We start from the raw sequence: 15,750 nt of genomic DNA, 5'->3' as shown, positions 1-15,750 counted from the left end.
TGGGATTGTCTTAAACACACACACACACACAAACCCCCCCCCCCACACACACACGAAACCAATGCCTCATCCATTAACAGGGCTCTTTTTTGTTCTTGGGACAGAAGTGTAACCTGGTTAGACTTGTTTTGTTTGTGCGGGAAGGTGTGAGTTGGCTGGCTGTATGCAAATGTTTGCAATCCCTGTGGGGTTTTTTAAAGTTTTATTTTAGACGATCCAATCAGAATAACAGGAAGTGACCTAAGGAATTCCACAATTGGCCAGCTAAACATTCTAAAATATGTTTTAAAATTCATATCACAAGCATCTGCCTTCACTGCTGCGAGGTTTTTTGAAGTGATAGCCTGCCACCTATGTGTACCTAACATCTGGCATAACATCTGATCAGTCTTTTTGCTGCTGCAGCTAAAGGATTTCCCCAACAGAACCAGCAGCTAAATGAGGTAAGGGCTTTGAACGGCGTGCTGCTCAGCTCCTTTTAAACAAAAAACTCTGCCACTAGGGATAAAATCTAGAGGTGCACAAGTATGAACTAATCTCTGGCATAACGATGATGTTCCAACCCTTGCCTTGAAAAACGCAACTAAAATGTTTTGATCAAAGGGTGTTGAAAAGCTCTCATTAAGAGATTTTGGCTACGCACGGGCAGCTCAAATCCTATTAAAATAAATGGGTTTAAAATATCCTAATGACGTGCAGGATTCATTGGCTCAACCAGCAGGACAGTGGGCATTTTGTTTTTGTTTAAAGTTGTTCTACTAGTGCTGCTGCTGCAGCTACTACTACTAATATCTTTAGTTACAATGATTATTGTGCCATTAGCCCTGATTTAGTAAGGTAAAGTAGGCTAATATTCAGAGGGATAAAATGTAAACAATTCTATATGTTTTCAAGTATATACCTGGCACCCCAATTGTGGGCATGCCAGCTTCTGTATACTGAATTGCTCCTAATTTCTCAAGTGTTTCAAATTATATTTGTGGGTTAGCATTGAAGTATGGACATTGTAATCAGGCCTGTTGAATATAATATTGTTGCTGATCATCCACAAATATATTGATTGCCTGTCTAGTGAAGATGTTGTAATGTTCTCACAAAACCACTGGTCTGTTTCAATTGGGCTTCTGGGTCCAGTTTCCAGATTGTTCCCTATCGCCCAATTGCCATTAAAACCAGGGCTACTAATAATTTCGTATCATGAAATTGTCTCACTCCTGTGCTGTGTTGATCGACAACAAATTTACACAAGGTTTCACAACGATCTTGGTCAGTTATTATTCATTTCTTAAGCCAAATTCCACTTCTTCAGTGGTAGGTCACCATGTTGAATCCATGCTCTTATAGTAATAGGTTAACATTCTTTGAGTTTCTGAATATAAGAATAGCGTATAAACAAAGTTATGATCTTCAGAATTTTCATCTGGCTGTATTGGTGTGTTCCTTTCCATTGGCTTTCATTGACATTTAGTTTGAATAACCATGAATCAACGACAGTAGTGCTATTTAAAATATTCTTTTCTACTTGCAATTCTGTAATGGCAAACTGCACAAATTGAGGTACATATTATATATGCTGAAGAGGCACTTTAACTTGTTCAATAACTCCTCAGTCATATATGTGCAGGTTTTTTTTAATGCTTGATTAATCTAGAATACACTGTTTGGTGTACCAAAGAGAAAACCTGAGTACATAAAATTAAGATATAACTAACTGGCCAATATTTTAACCTAACCCCTTCTTTTTATTAACCACAGTTGCATTCTTATCAATGGTGCTGGTGGTTAAGAAGTGTTTTATGTCAAGTGGTATAATGAAAGGCATGCAGGCTTCTTGTTATAGAAAATAAATGCAAAAGAGTAAAATAGCTTCAGCTGTGATATACATTTTTTTTGGGGGGGAATAGCACAAAAACACAATGTGTGCAGATACAAAGTGGAAAACAAAGATTAAAACTGAAGCAGTTAGTCACTCTTTTTTATCCGGTAGAAGATGTTCTATTTCCCATTCTCTTTTTGTTCTTTTGACCAGCTGCAAATGCAAATTTGGCTGTGATTGTCTGAACACTTATCTAGAAGTAAGCCTTATTTAATATAGTGAAGTTAATATCTGAGTTAATTAATAGGATGGTGGAGTAAACATAAATAAGGTTGTAATCCTAAACATAGCTACAAAGGCTTAAGCTTCACTGAACACAGTTTACCTTCCAAATAAACATGCACGGAATTGCACTGTAAGGCAATGTTTACAAGCTAAACCACTGGCTTGCTTCTTTCTTTCTTTCTTTCTTTCTTTCTTTCTTTCTTTCTTTCTTTCTTTCTTTCTTTCTTTTTCTTTCTTTTCCCATCCTTCTTCCAATCTCAGGGTAGTGTAACTGGTTCCCCCATTTTATTTTCACTCGGATAAACAGTCTTTTTTTTTAAAAAAAGGAAAGAACTGTTTTCAATGAAAATGGTCAATTAGTTTAGAATTTCAACATAACTGCACAAAACCAATAACCTTCTTTATAATAAAGTTGGCACATTTGTTAAGTAGCATTGCACAGACACATGGTTACTCCCCACAAAGTCTTAAATTGATCACAAAGGAAGACTGATAGAGTACTGTGAAGAAAAAGCAAAGAAAGGGATTACAAGGAAATAGGAGATCACATTGTGTATGAAAAATTGCTGTGACATATGGTCTATTAATCCTGGAAAACACAATTCCCCAATATGCCCAATGATCATGCACCATCAGAGGAAATAAGCATAACATACCCTCCAATGTTCCTCAGAAAATAGGGACATTCTACTACAAAATATAATCATCAGAACACAGTGGACTTTTCTAATAGTATTTGTTTAAAAGTCAGATTGTGAACAACTAGAGACTAGGGAGACAACTATGAAATCTAACTTGTCTCCAGCAAGGAGAAATACATTTCAATCATCTGGTTGTTATGGTATTTACCCCACTCACTCCCGGCAACCGAAATTGCTGGGAAAAGGGGCTTATGGGGCGGTAAAGGCCCACATGATTTGCCCTGCCTGCATAATTGCAATTTTCGCTCAAGCACTGCGAATTCACACCATGGAAAAGCCGTTCCCAAGCCACTGGGGGTGTGTTTGTGTGTGCAGAGGTTGTCAAGTGAGGGTATGCAGAGAGGTCTTCTTGACAACTGCTCCCCAGCTTTGGAATTTACTTTATCCTCAGGTTCACCAAAACCTGGGCCGAAGGCCACAAATTAGCAAGCTTTTAGTCGTTTGGCACTATGTTATTGCAATTCTCCTCCATTTCCCAAGTATCACAGGTAGGGAGGCTAAGTTATGTTGAGATAGCGACACTCGAGACCACTCAGTCATCTTCATAGCTGAGCAAGAACATGAGTTTTGCTTTTCCATATCCAGATGCAACACTAGGCCTTGTGAACTCAACTTGTCTGTTTTTGAGGATAGGGTGAATTAAAAGGGCTTTAGGCTGCTACCTATAAAGTAAATCCAAGTGATCTCAGGGGGATTTTTTGGTATGCACTCTTAGGATTGCTCTTGTGTACAGCCGTGATCTTAAGACCTTTGGAAACAAATGTGACATAATTGTACAAAGCTAGGTTTTAATGCAGCATGAGTAGAGGCAATTGAGGACTAAGCTGCATAAGCCACGAAGCATGGGACATTTTTTAAGGATCAATTTTCATGAGGGAAGGGAGGTGAATTCAAAAGGGCACTATTATGTCTTGCAAAGAGGCACTTTTAACATACATTTTAAAAACACACACGTATTTCAATAAAGAAATGTTGTGATATTATAATACCAAATGATCAGAACTGTTTTTCTAGAAAAAGAGATGCTGGAACTCACCCCTTGTTCTCTTATAATGTCAATGGCACCCACCTGAGGTGTCAGAACTGAGTTCCAGTGAGTTCCAGCTGGGAAAAAAGCCCTGCAAATGATAATATTGCAGTAAACTTAGCACTACTCTAAAATGTGTACAGTTCTGAAATATTTTTTATCACAAAAAATAATAGTGAAATAAATCTTGAATAGACTTATACACTTGTAAATGAAATATAGCTTATTTTCTGACCTATTTTCTGGGGTCTGTAAATTTAGCAGCAGAAATGGCTCCCACTCTTTCTGGGGACCATATCTCTGCTTGCTTCTGCTTGTTTTCTCTCCTGCATTCAGCTGACTACTCTGTTGACCTCTGCAAACGTGTGTGTGTGTGTGTGTGCACACCAGTGGACAGGTGACAGAATTTGTAAAGTAGCCATAGCAATAAATTTGAAACATAACTATTTTAAGACTTCACCCGTGGTGCCTGATTCCCTATAAACTGAAACAGGTATATAAGCTGTCCCATGACAATTTTTGGAGATGTGGTACTGATTATTTGTACAGGATATAGAGGATATAGAAAAAAATCAAGGTTGTTGGAGGAAAATTTTGGGCTACATTACTGGATATGAAATACTGATAAAACCAATACATATTATTTTGAATTGTTTTGAAGGATATGTGGATGATATGTGAATGACCACCAACCCCCTGACTGTGGAGGGGTGGTGAAACTATCTGCTCCTCAACATTATAAAGTTTTGTTGGATACAGCAATAACACAGTATGAGCAAAAGATAATGTGATTGAGAACAAATTGGTTGAGAAATGAGCATTTTTCATCTCTTTTTGGTGGTGATGTTAAACCATATTCTTTGCTTTCCTTGGTTTGAAGGTGAATTGTATTAATTAATTGGAAAATGATTTATTGTAATGGTTAAAAAAACCCTTTTTCTTTTTTAAAAGGAAAATGTCATCATGAACTAAGGAACTCTGAGATATGTTGTGCTTAAGATACCATATCGGAAAGGAACACTACTTTTTGTCTTTCAAGCAATAATGCCTAGTTTCAATAAAGAAATATTGCCATTTGATATAAAGTCCCTGAAGTACTAAAGAGCAGCTGTGTCAGGGAAAACTCTTGGAAAGCTGAATTTCATTTCATTACATTTTTTTTTAAAAGGCTTTTAACTTATATTGTAGAAAAGTATTTCAAGAAATGGTTAAAAGTTGACAGCTAAAAAATTAGCTAGGCCATTTTTCAAAAAGAAATGTTTAACTTAGGGAATTAATTAGATAATGTGATGTCTTGTGAACATATGCGATCTGATGGACATACAAAAACATGTCTAGGTGAGTTTCCCTATTAATTCCAATTGACTGGTCAGCTCAATGTTATTTTTTCTTTGCAAACATTTAGCTGTCTTCTCTAAATGAACAAGGAAAGCCACAAAGGTCGCTAGATCAAGGCACACATAAATAAAGGTTATTGTAAGGTTAATTGTATTTCTAGGTTATTGTAAGGTTAATTGTATTTCTAGTTCTCAGAAAGCATATATAACTCCAAGTAGTTGTGTTATTTGGTCAGCTTTTAAAGGCACAAAGTAAACATCATTAAGCAAATTAGATACATAGAAGTTGACATCATACAGTAAATGTCAACAGTGATAATAACAGCTTCACTGCTGAAGATAATACTTTAAAAAGTATAGTTCATTCCCTGCATAAATGGATATAACCTAATTTAGATCTCTGTTGTATGGACTTCAATCATGTCTGGATATATTTGCTTGACTGCATCAATATTTCAAAAAATGTCAGTTGTACCCTCATTTTAGCTTGTGAAATCCCAAATACCCCATTCCAAATTAAGGGCCGCACATTTCATTCCCTATGCAAATCTGTCTCATTTGACTGCAGCTATGAAATGGGCTCAGTCCGCATCCTCAAAGCATTAGTACAAACACTTATTTGTGTCTGGGTGGGGTTAGAATTTTTCCTCTTTGATATCCTGCAGGCAAGAGGGTGGCATCTGAAGGACCACAATAATGTTCTCAAGTGGAAAAGTACCATCTGTTAATGTTTCAGCCATGGGAAACATATAATTGCAAGGTGCCTTCAAAGATGGGCAAAGGAAAAATAATGTGACGGCCTCTTCTAGACTGGATAGTTGTGAGCTGATGTGTCTTCTAGGGCATGTTGTGTGAGTAGAAGAAATGCAATTAAAGCTGCAATCCTATGCAAAGTACAAACAGGCTAGGGCCCACCTAAGGCATTTTGGCACCTCAAGTGGACTCCAAAATGGCACCCCCTTTCTTGCCAGTGAAGAAAGGGTCGAGGAATGCCTACAACAGGAACAAGTGGGGAAGAAAGATTGACAACTGGATCTGCTGCCCTGGTGGACCCTGCTGCCTGAGGCAGTTGCCTTGCTTTTGCCTCATGGGTGGGCCGGTCCTGAATAAAGTTCTACATCAGAATCTGCTCATCTGTGGACTCTGTCTCCTGAAGCATTTGCTTCAACTTCAGTATCAAGAAGTTGGATATTTTATATATAGTGGGTAATGTTGCTCTGAAATGAAAATTTCCTGCTCAACTCTGGTGCTCTAATTTAAAAGCCATAGTACACAACTATCTGAACCGGAATAAGAAAACAATTTACCCAGAGCTCCTAATAAATTAATTTATATCGGGGATGGGTCACAACTCAGTACAGTGGTAGAGCTCATGCAAAAAGTCTTAGATTCTGTCTAGTAGAGCTGGAAAAGACTCCTGTCTGAATCTCCAAGAGATTCTGCTGGTTGGTGTGGACAATACTGAGCTACATTGACCAACTTAGTCTGACTTGGACTATGTTCATGGAAGACAATCTTACTCGGCTGTGAGTGATCGCCAAAGAAGAAAGAAGATAAATCACCTTCCTAGCCTCTTTATCTTTATCTTCTTTATCTAACTTTATCATGTCACTACAGTCCTATGCAGATAGCTACCTATTTTCCAGAACTTCTGATTGCCCAAATGTTTTGGAATGAGACACAAATGATTTGGATGTAGTCCTGCAAAGACATAGTTAAATAAAAATGAGCAGCTGTAAACAGAATCTAGGTAAAGGTGATGTAACTTGGACAAATGTAATTCAGACTTCTTTAGTATTATAATATATTACTACTGTATTGTTGTGACATTCTTTCATAATTAAACCCCAAACTATATGTAGAATGCAGCATGCTTAGGTTACAGGTGTATTAAACAGGAAGTGTAGTTGAAAACATGGCTTGTCAACTAATGGAGTAATTAACTATCCTGTTTTATATAAAAAGAGCCATTTTCCATTGGATGCAACTACTGGATTCCTAATTTAAAATAAATATGCATTTATTTCTTCATTTGGAACAGATGACAGTGATAATGATCTACTTTAATGTGATGGCAGGAGTGCAATTCTAAATTCAAAGATCAAGAAGCTTTCAAAGTCTATCAACTATACGTTTATAAAACTATCAGATATAGTCTCAAAAGGAACTATAAGTGATAAGGAGAAAATGCTGTGCAGTTTCTTCCAAGCTTCTTGGAGGAAAAGGAATTAAGGAGTAAAACGAGTGATGCCGACTTCACATATATACAGTTATGGTGATGGCTGCTGCTGAAACACCTCCGATCCGCTCTTTTGGAGTAAGATCTAGCAAAGCTTCTCTGTTCTCTTTTCTTCTGGAGTATTGGAGGACTCTCTGCAGCTGACCGTGAAGGCATACAGGGGGGATAAGGGTAACCAGAAATCCATTTGCACATATTGATTTCCATTGTGTAAGCAGGAGGACATCATTGGATGTCATCCATATAGTCTCCAGCCTAAGCGCTACATGGAGCCGTCTAGGGCTTCACTTGAAACTTTGTCTTGACTTTTATGCATACTGCTGAGGACATTGCTCAAAACAAGTGCCTCATTCTGAAATCCTGAGCAAAGTGGTGGTGTGGTGATGTTCCATATAGCATCATCATCATCATCATCATCATCATTATTATTATTATTATTATTATTATTATTTACCCATCTGACTAGGTTGCCCTAGCCACTATGGGTGGCTTCCAACAAATTAAAATAGAAAGAAGTTAGTAAGTATTAAGGAAATCCTAATGAAAATATTCAACTTTTGTTACTTGAGCAAGGTTCTAGCTAGTACTTTATCTGTACTGTAGTAATAAAAAAGATTAGAACAAAGGAGTTTTATTAGCAAAAATCAATGTTAACATCATGATCCCTGAATCGTGAAGCCAGAAGGCACCCTCAGATTCTACTACAGCTGCAGCACATGGAAATTCAAAAGAACACAGGACAGGAAAGATGACACAGGCTTTCTTCCTACAGACCAGCGTGAATACTAGCAACTAACATTTTGGTCCTGTTCTGAATAGGAAAAGATTGAATAAAATGCATACCTTTCATTCCCTGAGATGTGGGGCAGTAGAAGCTATCTGAGTCACAGTGACTTGGGGAAATAAAGGAGAAAGGCCACAATACTTGCTGGTAACTGAATTAACCTGGTTTCTTGGCAGGCAGAGGAAAAGATGGGGGTGGGGAATGAAAATATGGTAGCCTTTGGGAAAATTTCTTCTCCAGAAGAGAACAAATCTTTTCACAACAGTTCTACATGCTCAGGTTCCTAGTTATGTATCCTGTGCTTTCTTACGTTCTTAGCCAAAGATCCAGCCAGGAAATATTAATATGATGATTCTTTAAGTGATTCAGCTATATTTAAAGCCTTTTTGTTGTTAGATGCAACCCTGAATTTGCATGAGTCCTAAATCAGCTTTGATATAAAACTGAGTTTGGGCGAGTGACTAATTTATAATACAGTATAATTGCTCTCTCATGTCATCTAAAGACCGTGTAAAAATCAGCCAAGATGTTGTGGTTAGAAAATCCTATGTACCCAACATAATTGTCTCTTTTTTTATAATGTAATAGGTTTGACCAAAACATACAATTATTATTGCACAACTGCATATAAATGATTCAGAATTCTGTTGGTTCATCTTTGTGGTGTAACTTCAGAAAACTTTGAGAAATACAAGCATCTGACTGTATGGAGACAGGAAACATTAGCACAATCTCCCTGGCATTTGAATGCAAAGTTCAGATGTTTGAACCTTTCTTCACAGGAATGAACCTTTGTAATATTTATAATATTTAGTATTATTTGGCATAGCTATAGTGAAAACATCCCTCAAAGTATTTATTAAGGGCCAGGGTCTTTCTAAGTGTGGCAATAGTGTTCTGAGGTTCCCTCCCCCAATAATCTAGGCTGACAGTTTTTCAATTAATTTGAAACACATCCTTTGGGTGAATTGTAAATATATGTTCATTTTGCTACAAGCATATACTCTACTGACACATGCATACTCTCAATTATTTTATATTTATCTATGTATCTTTTATTGCTTGTAAGTCAGCTTGAGGGCCAGTTTGACCCAAATCAAATTGATGAGGCATAATTTCTGAGATAAACCAATAAATAATTTGAGTGTTTAAAAGTAAGTATAGTAGCTGGAGAGTGCAATTGCACTGTGGATTTTAGAGTTGTCTGGTGTTCTTTGATGATATCCTCAACATCTATTAGCAATCCCTAGTTTTCAGAACTAGGTTTCCTAAAATTCTGCTCACCAGGTAAAATAGATACACCAGCTTATTAGATTGTGTAGTGGGGAATGCAGGGGGCTTTCAGTCCAGTGGCCTCATCCAGCCCCCTCTTGCATATAAGGAATCTTGATGCAATGGTGCAAGATGGAATTTGTTTTATGCAAAACCACTTCTGTTCACCAGTAACCTGAAACAGCATAGTAACACGGAAAACTGTGTTCAGCTATGAAGCCCTCTGGGTGGCCTCAGTCAAATCACTAAGGGTACAATCCAGTACATATTCAGTGGGGCTTAAGCTATCCAACCCTGAAAGAGGACAACCACTGTCTTTCTACTTAATTTATCTTACAGGGTTACTGTTAAACACTGCTCTGAACTCTATTTGGGAAGCACAAAATATAAATATAACAAATATATACATCCCAGTAGTTGGGAGACATTGTTACATTAACCATTCACTGGAATGCAAAAATCCACCACCAGTCTGAAGTAGTTTCCTTCCAACAGTATGACCATCTTTTAATTATTTTTTTGGCTGGATTTTGTTATAATTTACTATCCCGCTTGGCCAAGAGAATCTTGCCAATACAGTGGTACCTCTGGTTATGTACTTAATTCATTCCGGAGATCTGTTCTTAACCTGAAACTGTTCTTAACCTGAAGCACCACTTTAACTAAAGGGGCCTCCTGCTGCTGCCGCGCCACCGGAGCACAATTTCTGTTCTCACCCTGAAGCAAAGTTCTTAACCCGAGGTACTATATCTGGGTTAGCAGAGTCTGTAACCTGAAGCGTCTGTAACATGAAGTGTCTGTAACCTGGGGTACCACTGTAGTGTAAAGATGTGGCTCATGCCTTTGGGGCATTTAACACATGCAGTATGAATGCACATCAGAGTTGGGTTTATGGCAGTCGGCTCAAACCCTACGTCTACAGAAGCATATGCTAGACAGAGCTTGCCACCCTAGAAGAATTTGTTCTATGTACTGAAAAGCTCCAGTCTCATATGCATAGAGTACATTTTGACAATCAGGCACCTGCTGAATCCCAGACAGGAGTGCTGCTTTCTTCACTTCCACTTTGTACATGCGGTCAGTTATCTCCTACACAAAACACACTTACAGTAAGAATCAGGGATATGATGTCTAGATCAGCTGCTGGCATTTCCTGGCCTTTTTTTCTTTCTTTTTTGCTGCTTTGCCAGCTTGGGATTTGAATGTACGTAGAGTTGCCAGTAGCACTAGTACCTTAGTATTTGGAAAGACAGGTGTTGGTACTCATAGGGAGGAGGAAAGAATGACTGGCTCCATGCTTGCCATCTGGCTGTGGCTGTTTCCTCCTGGCTTGCCCCACCCTTTGGCCCTAGGAGCGTTCCTGAGAGAGCTGGTGTTTTTCTCTGGCCTGTTGTGTCTAGGTATAAATATTCTTTTTTTTGCTGGAGTTGGCAGGGCCTGCTTTGGATCTACTTGGGACATGAAGCTCACTGTTGTCACTTGTCCTGTTGGTAAGCTTTAGGCTCACTTTTTGTTGCATTTTAAATGAACTGCTAATTATTGAGTTGTTTTGTGTTATGCTGCAGTGATAATACAACTTCTGCCGTGCCTTATAATCATGTGCAATTATTGTAGACTGCTTATTTCCAGTAAATCGTTTCCCCCAGTAAATCACTTTGAGCACAAATGTATTTGTGGAAAATGCAGGTATGTAGCTATGAATAATTGGCTACAGACTTTGCCCTGGAAGCCAATTGTCCCGGCTGTGGTTACGTAATGTTAAGAGAAAACACGGGGTGGAATTTAACATAGAACCAAGGAGATCATTCTATAAGTGCAAGCATTTCTGCTTGCTCTATGGAACAAACTCTCCTCTAACCCTCCAAGGCACTTTTCTAGGGGGGGTCCTCCCAACCATCCAAATGGGTTTGGAGGGGCACACAGGGGCAGAAGACAGGGACAATCACCATTGCATTAGCAAGAGTTCTTGTGCTGGCTTCAGCTAAAAGCTGAATCCAGTCCACTCTCCATTTTCTTCTTTATTCATATGTTCTTGGGAGCCTTCTCAGCCCAGCAGACCAAATCCAGAGCTCCCCAGCAGGTGATTTTTACAGGTGGATGGCGCTTCCCACCTGTCAATTACCTGACTGCAGATGGTGGGCAGACATGGCTTGGGGAAAATGGCCCCCCACTGCTGTCCTAGCTGTGTGTGGAAAATGGAGCTTGAGGGGGCTCTTTGACAATCTGTTGCCTCATCACCTGGAGCTTGTTCTGATTCTAGCTTCCTGACCACATTATAACAAACATAGATTAGTAAATGTAGGATTTACCTTCCTATTTGGGGATGCATTTGGTTGTGGAGAATATAGAATGTGTGTGTGTGTGTGTGTGTGTGTGTGTGTGTGCGTGTGCATGCAGTTTTTGAGTATATTTAATTTAGCATTTTTTCAATGCAGTCTGCTCCTCTAAATCGTTTATTCTAACTTCAGACTTGTTCATCAGATTTGGCCCCTTCCCACCATCAACTCTCTGTTGAATGACTGGGAATATTGACTGAAATATCAACAGCAAGGAATGCTTATATACAGAATAAACAAACTGAAGCCATGTCACCCTGGCATCTGTGTCAATGGGTGGAAAAGACCTGCAGACGGGCAGCTAGCAGCCAATCTGTGCTTCATCTCATGTTCCTGTGACTTTTTAAAATCTGTGGTATGTAATTGCAAATCTACGCTCTTTGGGGTTTCATTTGGCAAGTTAGTTACATATCCTTTACCACGCTATAATGGGTCTCACCGTTCTCCTCTTCTCTGATGGATTAATTCAGCTTTACCTCCCTCACAGGGTTATTGTGAAGATAAAATGGGGTGGAGAGGAAATGTGTGCACGACCTTGAACTCCTTGAAGGGAAGGTGGGGTATAAATGCAAAAATAAATGCAAAAATAATACTAATAATAAATGCAAAGACAAGTAGAGCAGTTGTATCTTTGCATTTATTATTAGTATTATTTTTGCATTACCCACAATTTTGGGTAAGGCATAAGTGATAGTTCCAACCATTGACCTTGACATGAAACAATTTTAGTTCCATGTTTTACATTGCTTTGTTTTTCGGTACTTGCTGCTACCTACATAGAGATCCCTAGAAAAACCTTTTGATGGCTGGCTGGTTGGACTGTTTTCTTTTCCTTAACCATGATTTGCATATACCTATTGTACCATGATCCTGAATTACAGAGAGCTTGAGAAGTCGTTTGTTCCACAATGACTTCCCCTTTCATCACTTCCCTTTAATGCATTTGCTCATGGTATTGTCATTTAAGGGTAGTAGAGCAAAGGATATGGAGTGAATGAGGGGAAAGCTTGCTCACACTTCCTTCACAATTTGCACACTTGCTTATAGCTGGGCATTTGCTGTGTGCTGCTCGGGTTCTGGTTAATGGAAAAGGACAATGTCACATCTCATCTTGGGAGACTGCTCCTCCTCCAATGTTGGAAACCATGGAATATTCACAACTGACAGTAGAAAGCCATATACTTAGGAAAACTCTGTGGAAAAGTGCTCTCATCAAACCAGCTCAGGTTGCTGAGGCCTTTTTTTGCTTTTGTTTTTCAAATAGCCCAGCAAATCAAAACGTGGTGTGAGCTGTTATCAGGGCTAAGCAGCAGGTGCAAAAAATAATATAGTATAATAAATAACCATGCTGCCAAAAGGTAGGGTTAATACCCTTTGGAAGGCACTGAGAAGATAACAGAGAGCCATGCCAACAACTGAATTAACGTCTCTGTTTACGGTGAATTTTACCTTGACAACCCGTTTCCAGTCTTTTGACATATAAATGCTCCATTGTATTGAATCTAGTCTAACTTAAAGCAAGAACTGTGAGAGCTATTTTCTGCAGCAGCGTTGGAGGAGAAACATTGGGAGGGGGTGGGGAGAGGCTTCTTCCTTGAGCTGATGAGCATAAATACCTTTTCCTTTCGCTGTTGTTGTGAGCACCACTGGTTTGACACATGTGCGGTTGGAGCCAGAGGAACTTTATTTGTGTGCCTGCTCCATGAGAGATCAGAAGGATGGCAACACGAGAATGGACCTTATCTGGCGTGGCTCCCCGTTTGTGAAATTCTCTCCCCAGGGAGATTTCCCTCAAGCCAGGCGAAAACATTTCCTTTTAACCAGGTCTTTGGCTTCAGCTGATTAACTTTCTATGCCCTTTAAATGTGCTTTTGGGAGGGGGTATTATTGGTTTTGGGACACGGGTGGCACTGTGGTCTAAACCACTGAGCCTCTTGGGCTTGCCGATCAGAAGGTTGGCGGTTCAAATCCCCACGACAGGGTGAGCTCCCGTTGCTCTGTGCCAGCTCCTGCCAACCTAGCAGTTCAAAAGCATGCCAAAAAGTGCAAGTAGATAAATAGGTGGGAAGGCAATCGACATTTCCGTGCACTGCTCTGGTTTCAGTGTTCTGTTGCGCCAGAAGCGGCTTAGTCATGCTGGCCACATGACCCAAAAAAACTGCGGACAAATGCCGGCTCCCTCGGCCTGTAAAGCGAGATGAGCGCCAGAACCCCAGAGTCGTCTGCAACTGGATTTAACTGTCAGGGGTCTTTTACCTTTATTACTGGTTTTGTTTTGTTTTTATTATGTATTTTGTATTCTCACTTTGTGTTTTTATGTTGTGAAGCACACTGTAAACTTTGGATGAGGGGCAGTATACACATTTAATAAATAACAACAAAATTTTATTCACACTTTAATCCCACTGAAATCAGTGGGACAAGCTGGCCATGACTAACTTAAGTAAAATAGAACTCAGGCTTGGCCAATGTCTTTTGGGTCACCCAATCTATTATTTTAAGGTTTTGTTTCTTCAGGGTGGCATTCTGCTTACCACTCAGACAAGTGCATGTGCAAAGGGGCTAACTGCAGTCATTTTTAACAGCACATTTCTTGAAGGTGCTGGTTTGATTTCTACTTACCGTATATGGGATCTGGAGACGTATTAAGAAAGATAGCGATGGCTGACGCCTTTATGCGTGCACTGACTTGACACTGCCCAAAACTGCACATGTCAAGCTGCCCTCAATTTCTTTTTATATGTTGTGTTGGAACCGCAGCAGCAAAATCTTATATTGCTTTCTTGATCTTAAATAATATTTATAGAAAATGAGCAAACATCTAGCCAGCACACTCTTTAAGCCAACACCCCCTAGAATAAGGCATTGTATTGAAGTCTGCTTCTGGAATGCCAGACTATTTGCTTTAAAAGGAGCATGCTGCATTTGCAAGCACAAGAACATAACAAGAGCCCTGCTGCATCACACTGGACTTCTGTGCCCAAATGTAGGGAACGAGTGCACCAGCACTCTCCCACAATCGCTTCCTTGCCTCTGATCCTGCAGGTGACATATAGCCATCACAATTAGTATACTTTGGGTCGTATCTGGTGTAGAGGTGGGGGAGAAACTGGATTCAGTTCCCATCTAAATGCAAAGTTGCCAAATTTGCACTTTGTGAAACCATATGCAAACTGAAACGCACTCCTTCAAACTTTGCCATTGTACCCATTTTTCACTGCAATTCAAGAAATTCATATGCTAGTTTAAAGTGTGCATATAAATGTATACGGCAGTGAAAATAAAATTTGAAAATTGCATTAAAAATTGTGTATGTTGGGAGAAATTTGCACTAAAATGCTGATTACTCCCCCCCCCCCCAAATATTGCAAACCGATGTGTAGAAAACCAAACTTAAGACTGGGAAACAGAAAGAAAGCAAAACGGACATCTTCACCCATCCCATATCTTGTGGTGAATTTGTGCTTGTGGAAATGCTTAAGGCAAGGCACCCTACATTTACCAAATGCACTTCTCAGTGCCATATTCCTTGCTGTTCCAGAGGGTTCTCTAACTCACAGGAGAAGCTCTTGGGGGCAGGACACACAGAAGCTGCCACTGGGTAGGAGAGATCAATCAAAACCAGATGCCCTTTCTTTGCTCAGGAAAACCACCATTGAATACAACCTATTGTCAGTCTTATCCTCCATGATTTTGTCTAATCTCCTTTTAAAGTTAACCAAGCTGGTGGCCATTACTACAATTTGTGGCAGCAAATTTCATAATTCAACTAGGCATTGCATGAAATAATTCCTTTTGTCGGTCCTTAAGTTTTCCTCATTAAGTTTTGTTAGTTAAGACTGGGTGCTAATAATATGAAAGAAGAAGGGGGCCACTAGGGGGCACATTGGAAGATGGCCGACAATACCATCTCTCCGACCAACACAGGGTAATTAAAAGGCTGTTATGGGAGT

At 39.4% G+C, this 15,750-nt stretch overlaps 1 protein-coding gene across 1 annotated transcript in view; it reads left to right on the top strand.

The window, feature by feature from the left end:
- Positions 1-287: 287 nt before the first annotated feature.
- Positions 288-15,750, top strand: part of EHF (ETS homologous factor) — a 51,785-nt gene continuing 36,322 nt past the window's right edge. Inside the window, exon 1 of the mRNA XM_081892067.1 lies at positions 288-443. The gene's annotated coding sequence lies outside the window, so the exon portion shown is untranslated. The remainder of the gene's footprint in view (positions 444-15,750) is intronic.

The sequence above is a fragment of the Podarcis melisellensis genome (genome assembly GCF_964234715.1).
Source record: "Podarcis melisellensis genome assembly, chromosome: 1".
NCBI lineage: Eukaryota > Metazoa > Chordata > Lepidosauria > Squamata > Lacertidae > Podarcis > Podarcis melisellensis.
This window is presented reverse-complemented; position numbering and strand designations above follow the sequence as displayed.